We start from the raw sequence: 8,327 nt of genomic DNA, 5'->3' as shown, positions 1-8,327 counted from the left end.
CGGGAGCGGCTCGACCCCGCCCGCTGCGTAAGAACCGGAGTCTCCCCGGGCAGCACAAAGCCCACCGCTGCCCTCCTGCCGGCACCACCTCCTGGCTGAAGGCCGATCAGCGCAGTCCAGGACAGTGTCTCCTGGCAGAGTGACACTTCACCCAGGAAGGAGAAAACCGCTGTGCGAGCCCAGCTGTCACCTCTGCCGGCCACTCTGGCTAACCAGGAGGCCCTGAGTCTACCTGCATGGGCAGCTCATTAGGCCTATAACCAGGACACCAAGGCCATCTATGACCAAGGCGTTTCAGAGCCTGCCGCACTCCTCTGCCACCCCCGTTAGAGCTGCTGCTGCTGCTGCCCGGTCCTGGGAAATTGAGGACAGGACACACCACCGGGTCCCTTGCAGACATTCCCCAACACCAGCCAGGCGTGTAGCAACTTCACTGGGCAGCAAGACCCAGAGGAGCAGCAACACGCACAGAGGTTGCCTGCCAGGGACTCCCACTCTTAGGAGAAGGGGGATTGCACCACATCAAGGGAACACCTGTGGGACAAAAGATCGCAGGGTTTGAGCCCCAGACCCATCCACTGGTGGAAAGCTTCCTTCAGCAGAGACGCAGCTAAAGTCCTGGGCTCAGCAGGGAACGTCTTCAGCTCTATCCTACCAGTCAGACAACCGCAGCACACAGGAAGGGTCTTGGAGAAGAGGAGGTCTTTGTCCCTTTGTTGGCCACCGTAGGCACAGGTGGGCTTCTCCCACAGGAGTTTGGCACAGGTGCATCTATAGACAGCCTTTCTGGGACACATTAGGGTCACTGCAGCCCCGCAGCAGGAGCACCCTCCAAGCTCAGGCCTGCACAAGAGACAGAGCCACATTTCCTCTCTGTTTGGAACATCAATAATCCTACAGATGGAAAGAGGTACCTCTCTGATTTGAATAGCAAAGCACTGGACAGGAGCAGGCCTGAGAGGTGGATGACTTTCCTGCTGACCTGGCAGGAGAGCTGAGGTGGCAGCAACCCTTCACCCATATAAGACCTCAGTGTGACTCACTGAGGGCTCCTCCAGCCACCTCTGTCAAGCCTGGGACTTCATTTACCCACCTGCTTTAGCCACAACCAGTTCCTACCCCGGGGGCACCTCCTCTACTGGCCTGAAGCCTGAACCATTAAACCAGTAAACAAATTACTAGCAGAAATAAGTAAATAAAAAGTGCATGAGATGAGGGAATGAGCTAAGCTGTAAGAGACTTCTACCATCCAGCCCCATAGGAGTGGAAAATCAGAAGTCAAACTATCACTGTTTGCAGATGATATGACTGTGTATCTAGAAAGTCCTAAACACTCCTCCAAAAGACTTGCTGATTTGACGAACAAATTCAGTAAAGTCTCAGGTTACAAAATCAATGTACACAAATCAATAGCATTGCCATACACTAATTGTGACCAAGCTGAGAATCAAATAAAGAATACAATCCCTTTTACAACAGCTGCAAAAAAATTAAAATACATTGGAATATCCTAACCAAGGAGGTGAAAGACCTCTACAAGAAGAATCACAATATGCTGCTGAAAGAAATCATAGATCACACAAACAAATGGAAATGTATCCCATGCTCATGGATTGGAAGAATGAGTATTGTGAAAATAACCATACTGCTCAAAGCAATCCACAGATTCAATGCAATTCTCATCAGAATAGCATCATTATCCTTTAGAGAATTAGAAAAACACAATCCTAAAATTCATATGGAACCAGAAGAGAGCATGAATAGCCAAAGCAATTATAAGCAAAAAGAACAAATCTGGAAGCATCACATTAATTGACTTCGAATTACACTGCAAGGCTATAATTACTAAAATAGCATGGTACTGGTATAAAAGTAGGTAAGTAGGTACATATACCAATTTAAAAGAATAGAGAAGCCAGAAATAAAGCCAAATATATACAGAAAACTGATCCTCATCAAAGCAACCAAAACCATAAATTAGGGAATGGACACCCTATTTAATAAATGGAGCGGGGAAAACTGGCAAGCCATATGTAGAAAAATGAAACTGGATACCTATCTATCTCTCACCATACACAAAAATCAACTCAAGGTGGAACAAAGACTTAAATAAAGGGCCTGAAACCATAAAAATTCCAGAAGACAATGTTGGAAAAACTCTTCCAGACATTGTCCTAGGCAAAGAATTCATGACTAAGACCCCAAAAGCAAATGCAATAAAAACAAAAGTAAATAAATGGGACCTAATTAAACCATAAAACTGCTACACAGCAACTGTGTTCCTTCCCAGTTAATACTTTGCTTCTAGAATAACAACTATTCTGATGTCTAGTAGCACAAACTAGTTTAGTGTGCCTTTAAACATCATAAAAATGGAATCATAACATGAACTCTTTTGTCAGTCTTATTTGGCTCAACACAGTGTCTTTGGAAGTGATCCATACTGTTGCATGTAGCAGTCATTTATTCTTTTACACTGCTGTGTAGTATTCCATCGCATAAATATACCACAGGTTTTGTATTCCTTGTGTTGTTGATGGACATTTGAGCTGTTCTGATTTTTGGAAGAACTGTTATAAACAATCTTTTGCATGTATTTTGAGGGTCATATGCAATTATTTATATTGCAAATATGTAAAGAAACCTGTAAAATAGGTGGATCACTGAGATATACGTTTAGCTCTAGCAGATAATTTCAAATACAAAGACTTCATAATTTTTGCATAGAAAATCTCTAAAAATCTAAAAAAAAAACCTCCTAGAAAAATAAGTCATTTAACAGAATCTCAGATAGAAAAACAGCATGCAAAATCAATAATATTTCTATATGCTAGCAATAAACATTTGCAATCTGAATTTTTTAAAAGTACTAGTTACAATAGAATCAAAGAAATGAAATGCCTCAGAATAAATTTAGCAAAGGATGTTTAGTTTATAAACAATTATAAAACAACAATGAAAAAACCTAAAGAAGGTCTACATAAATGGAGAGATAAACTGTGTTCACTAACTGGAATATTCCACATTATTAAGATAGCAGTTATTTCAAATTTGATCTATAGATGCAGTGCAATTCCAATCAAAGACCTACCAGGCATTTTTTTTGTGGATATTGATGAGCTAATTATAAAATGTACATGAAAGAAAAGGAACAAGAAAGGTGCTATTAATTATCTATTGCTACTTAACAAATTACCTCCAAAACTTAGACGTTGAAAAGAATAAAATATCTATTGCCTTAAAGTTTCTGTGTCAAGAGCGTATGAGGAACTGAGCAGCTCTGTTCTGACTCAAGGTCTTGACTGGAGTGTCAGCGCAGACTGGGGTCATCTCAAGTTCCAATTGTGGGAGAATCCACTTCCAAACTCACTCATTGGCCGTGGTCAGGCCTCAGAAAATCTACTTCCAAGGTCACTTATGCAGCATATAAGGACTGACCAATGACATTGAAGTTAACTTGTTTCAGAATAAGCAAAGACAAAGAGAGACAGAGTGAGTAGGAGAGAGAGAGAGAACCTCAAGATAGAAGCTACAGTCTTTTTAATAGTCCCCAAACAGAACAGTACATAATTTCCTTTGTATTTTATTCATTTGACTTATTTCTCTCCCCTATAAAGATTGCATTTACTCCATACCAAAATTCTCCAAACTTTTATCTCATTATCACATCAGCTCCAAGTCTGTAAGCTTATTATACATATTTTTGGTCCAGGTGTAGACGAGGCTTCTCAGGTGTAGGTTCTTGCTTCTTGAGTACAGTTTTTCTCAATCTGTAGAACTGTGAAATTAAAGAAATAAGTTATCTGATCCCCACATCCAACATAACAGTGGTTGGACAGGCACAGAATAACATCGACAGGCATTCCTGTTCAAAGAGTGCAGATGGTGGGGAGAATGGGAGGCACAGAGAGGCCACGGGACCACAGCAATTTTGAAATCCAGGTGGAGAATGTTGGACATTCCTTATGTCTCAAGGCCTTGAGACACAGTTTTGAAAGAGTTCTCACATCAGAAGCCTCAGACTTTACATAACCAACCTAATCTTGGGAGAGACACACCATCACCTTCGCCATATTCTATTTATTACAGGAAAATAGCGAACTCCAGCCCCGCTCTTGGGAGAGTAACTAAACAACAGTGGGAATGCCAGGAGGCAGGGTCCCTGCGGGCCACACTGGAAGCTGTCAGCCTGCCGCACGCGTCACCAACGGGAAGAAAAGATTTGTAAATCTGTAAATTATGTATTTGACAAAGGACTTACATCATATATATGTTATATATATATATATGTTTTATATATATATATATGCTTTATAAATATATATATATGCTTTATAAATATATATATATGCTTTATAAATATATATATATGCTTTATAAATATATATATGCTTTATAAATATATATATATGCTTTATAAATATATATATATACATACACATACACATATATTTGACAGTCCTCCTCCCTTGATGGATGGGATTTTGGCATTCCCTGCTCGCTCTCTCTCTCTCTCTCTCTGTGTGTGTGTGTGTGTGTGTGTGTGTATGCAATATATATTGAAATAAGATAAATATCAAATAAATGGACATGATTTTAACATACATTTAATCAAAAGAAGAAATATAGATAGCAAATAAGCACATAACAGTACTCTTAACATTGTTAGTAATTAGGAAATGCAAATTGAAACCACAAAAAGATACCATAACATGCTAACTAAAATGGTGAAAATATAAAAGTTTGATCACAGAGAGCAACTGGAACTCATGGACTGCTGATGAGAATGTAAAGTGAACAGCTTCTTTGGGCAACAGTTTGGCAGTCTATTTTAAAAGTTATAAATCTGCCATGTGACCCAGCCAGTCCATTTCCGGATATTTACCCAAGAGAAATGAAAGTGTGTGTCCATACAAGGACTTGTGCATGAATGGTCATAGCCCCAGCTGGCAACAGCCGAAGCCCTGGCAACCTGCATTCGTCTGCTAAGGCTGCCGTAATAACAAAGTGGGTGCAGGGACTGGGTGGCTACACAACACTAATTTATCTTCTCACAGTTCTGAAGGCTGGAAGTCTAAGATCAAGGTGTCAGTAGAGCTGGTTTCTTCCGAGGCTTCTTTCCTTGGCTTGCAGATGGCTGCCCCTCAGTTCATGTGCTGTTCGTGTCCTAACTGCCTCTTCATATGAGAACACCAGCCCATTCATATAACCTCACTTTACCCCCTTTTTTTGGAGACAGAGTTTCACTAGTTGCCCAGGCTGGAGTGCAGTGGTGCAATCTCGGCTCACTGCAACCTCCACCTCCTGGGTTCAAGCAATTCTCCTGCCTCAGCCTCCCGAGTAGCTGGGATTACAGGCACCCACCACCACGCCCGGGTAATTTTTTGTATTTTTAGTAGAGATGGGTTTTCAGCATGTTGGCCAGGCTGGTCTTGAACTCCTGACCTCAGGTGATCCACTCGCCTCAGCCTCTCAAAGTGCTGGGATTTCAGGCGTGAGCCACCATGCCCAGCCTCATTTTACCTTAATTGCTTCTTTAAGGTCCTAACTCCAAATAGAGTCCTCTACGAGGTACTGGGGATTAAGACTTCAAAATATAAATTTGGGGGAAAGACACTTCAGTCCATAACATTCCACTCTGGTCCCATTCTGAAACTGATATCCTTCTTACATTCAAAATATATGAACCCCATCCAGTCTTAAAAGCTTAACCAATTCTAACATCAACTCTAAGTCCAAACTTTAAGTAAGTATCATCTATGTCAGGTATGGCTAAGAATCAAAGTATAATTTACTATGAGGAAAAATTTCTCTCCTGCTGTAAAACCAGACACATTATCTGCTTCCAAAATACCATGCTTGGATAAGCATAGGACAAACATCCTCATTCCCCATTCCAAAAGGGACAAATCAGAAAGAAGTGACAGGTATCAATCAAGTCTGAAGCCTAGCCAAAAAAAATAATAATTAGACTTTAAAACTCAAGAATAATTCTCTTTGACTCCGTTCCCCCACCTCTGGGCCCAGTGTCTGGCTATTTTGCTGAGATCATGTTTTAGAGAATCGTCCTTGTTGATATTTGCAGCGGTAGTTAATTTTTATTGCTGTGTGCTATTCCATTGGATAGAGATACTGTACTTTTTAAATCCATTCTATCTGCTGATGGACATCTGATCACCAGCTTTTTTCAGCTATAAACATTGTGCATAAGATTTTTTTTGTGACGTGTTTTTATTTCTCTTAAATAAATGCCTAGAAGTGAAATTGTTAGGTCATGCTGGAAGTGTATGTTTGGCTTGACAAGAACCTGGTAAATGTTTTTCCAAAGCAGCCCAACACACACCTCCACCGGCAGCGTGTCAGTTACGACAGCTTCGTGTGCTGCCCCACAGTTGGGATTGTCGGGCTTTTTACATTTTAGCCTAGTGGGTGTGTGATAGTAAGCGTCACACTGCAGTGTTACTTGTGATGAGGTTCTGGTGTGCAGCATCTTGTTATGTGTTAATTGGACACGTCTACATCTTCTTGGGTACAGTGTCGATTCAATGTTTGAGCAATTTGAAGGGGAGATGTTTGTCTTCTTGCAGTTTTGAGAGTTCCTTATGTAGTCAGATATAATATTAAAAATACATTCTCCCTGTCTGTGGTTTGCCTTTCTATTTTATCTAGTGTTTTTGGAAGAGACGTTTTTAATTTTGATGCGATGTAATTTGTTTGTCTCCCTTTCTTTTCGACGTTCGTGTTGCTGGTTCTTGAAGCCTTTGCTTTCTGCAAGGCTCTGATGATTTGCTGCAATTGTTTTTTTTTTAGAAGCTCTGTAGCTCTACATCTGAGGTCCATTTCAAATTAACACGTATGTACAGGGTAAGGTCAGCACCGGGGATCACTTTATGTTTCCACATGGATATCTGGTTCTTCTAATACCATTTATTGAAGTTTCTCCCTCTTGAATTTCCTTAGCCCCTTTGTCAAAATTCATCCGACTGGGCAGGCACGGGTTTATTTCTGGACTTTATATTCTGTTTTGGTGTCCAGTTTGAAGCTATTATAAGGCCCCTAGACATTACTGGACAAATCTTTGTGTGGGGGGGTGTGTGTGTGCACATATGCCTCCATTTTTCTTAGGCAGGTATCTAAGAGTGGGAACTGGGGAGGGGTGTTCCATAGGTTAGATGCAGGTTTAACTTCAGAAACTGCTGAACTTCTCCCCAGCGCGGTCACATCACTCACACCCCACCCACAGCCGGGGCTCAAGAGCGGCTCTCTATCCCTGATGACACTGTGCTGTATTTTCATTTTGGACTTTAGCTGTGGACCGAAATGTGAAATGACATCTCACTGTGGTTTCGATGTGCATTTCTGACACGTGAGGATGCTGCCATCCTTTTAACGTGCTTATTAATCATTTGCATACATTCATTTGTAAATGAGTTATCAATAAAACACATTTTGCCCCCTTTTTCATTAGTCTGTGCATGCTTTTATTGTTGGTTTGTGGGAACTCTTGTTACAGGCAACGTGTTCCTGACCGAGTGAGTCCCCTGTCAGGTTCCTGTGCTGTGTGGATTCCACCGTCTGCTCCTTCACGCCTGTTTTTTGCTGAGCAGACACTTTTCACTCTTTGAGGTAGGTATTGTCATAATCCTCATTTTTGCAAATGGAAAACCCAGGCAAAGAAGTGCGAGAACTTGCTCCAGGTCACACCTCAAGGAAGGTGGTCCTGGGAGCTGAGTCTGTGCGCCCTGTGCGGTGGAGCCCGCGCGGCACGGCCGCTCCTCACGCGGCCAGGCCAGGCTGCACAGGTCACCCTGTCGCAGGGAGCCTGGGTTTGCTTATCTGCAAAGTGAGTGCACCGCATCCGTCTTGGGAATTTCTGAGGGTGGAATGTTAGAAATTGAATGCTGGGCTCAATGCTGGCTTTCAGTGAATGGCATCTTTTGAGATTGTTATGATCAGTGGCAAGATACTAAATAAATAAAAAACAAAACTAACTGTTCCAAATGCTATTTTCATGGCAGGGCTGGTGGTTTTCCTGCCTCAGCAAGACTGATGGCAGGCGCTTTCCACATTTCCTTAGCTGTACTGGGCACAGCTGGGGACACGGAGGTGAGCCTGCCAAGTGGCAGGATAAATGGAGTCTCAGCAAATAAATTTCAAAGTTAAAATAGACAAAGGGGAAAAATAAAAAACAAAACAAAAGCACCACCAACCCACCCAAGGGCTGCTGGCTGGAACAAACCACCTGGGCCTTCTGTACCGCGCGAAGCCTCCATCTCTGCAACTGTGTCAGTTCATTTCTATATCGCCATGATGTACGCGCTCCTCAG

This window comes from Cebus imitator, unplaced genomic scaffold (genome assembly GCF_001604975.1).
Source record: "Cebus imitator isolate Cc_AM_T3 unplaced genomic scaffold, Cebus_imitator-1.0 Scaffold680, whole genome shotgun sequence".
Classification (NCBI taxonomy): Eukaryota; Metazoa; Chordata; class Mammalia; order Primates; family Cebidae; genus Cebus; species Cebus imitator.
Note: the sequence above shows the minus strand (reverse complement) of the source record.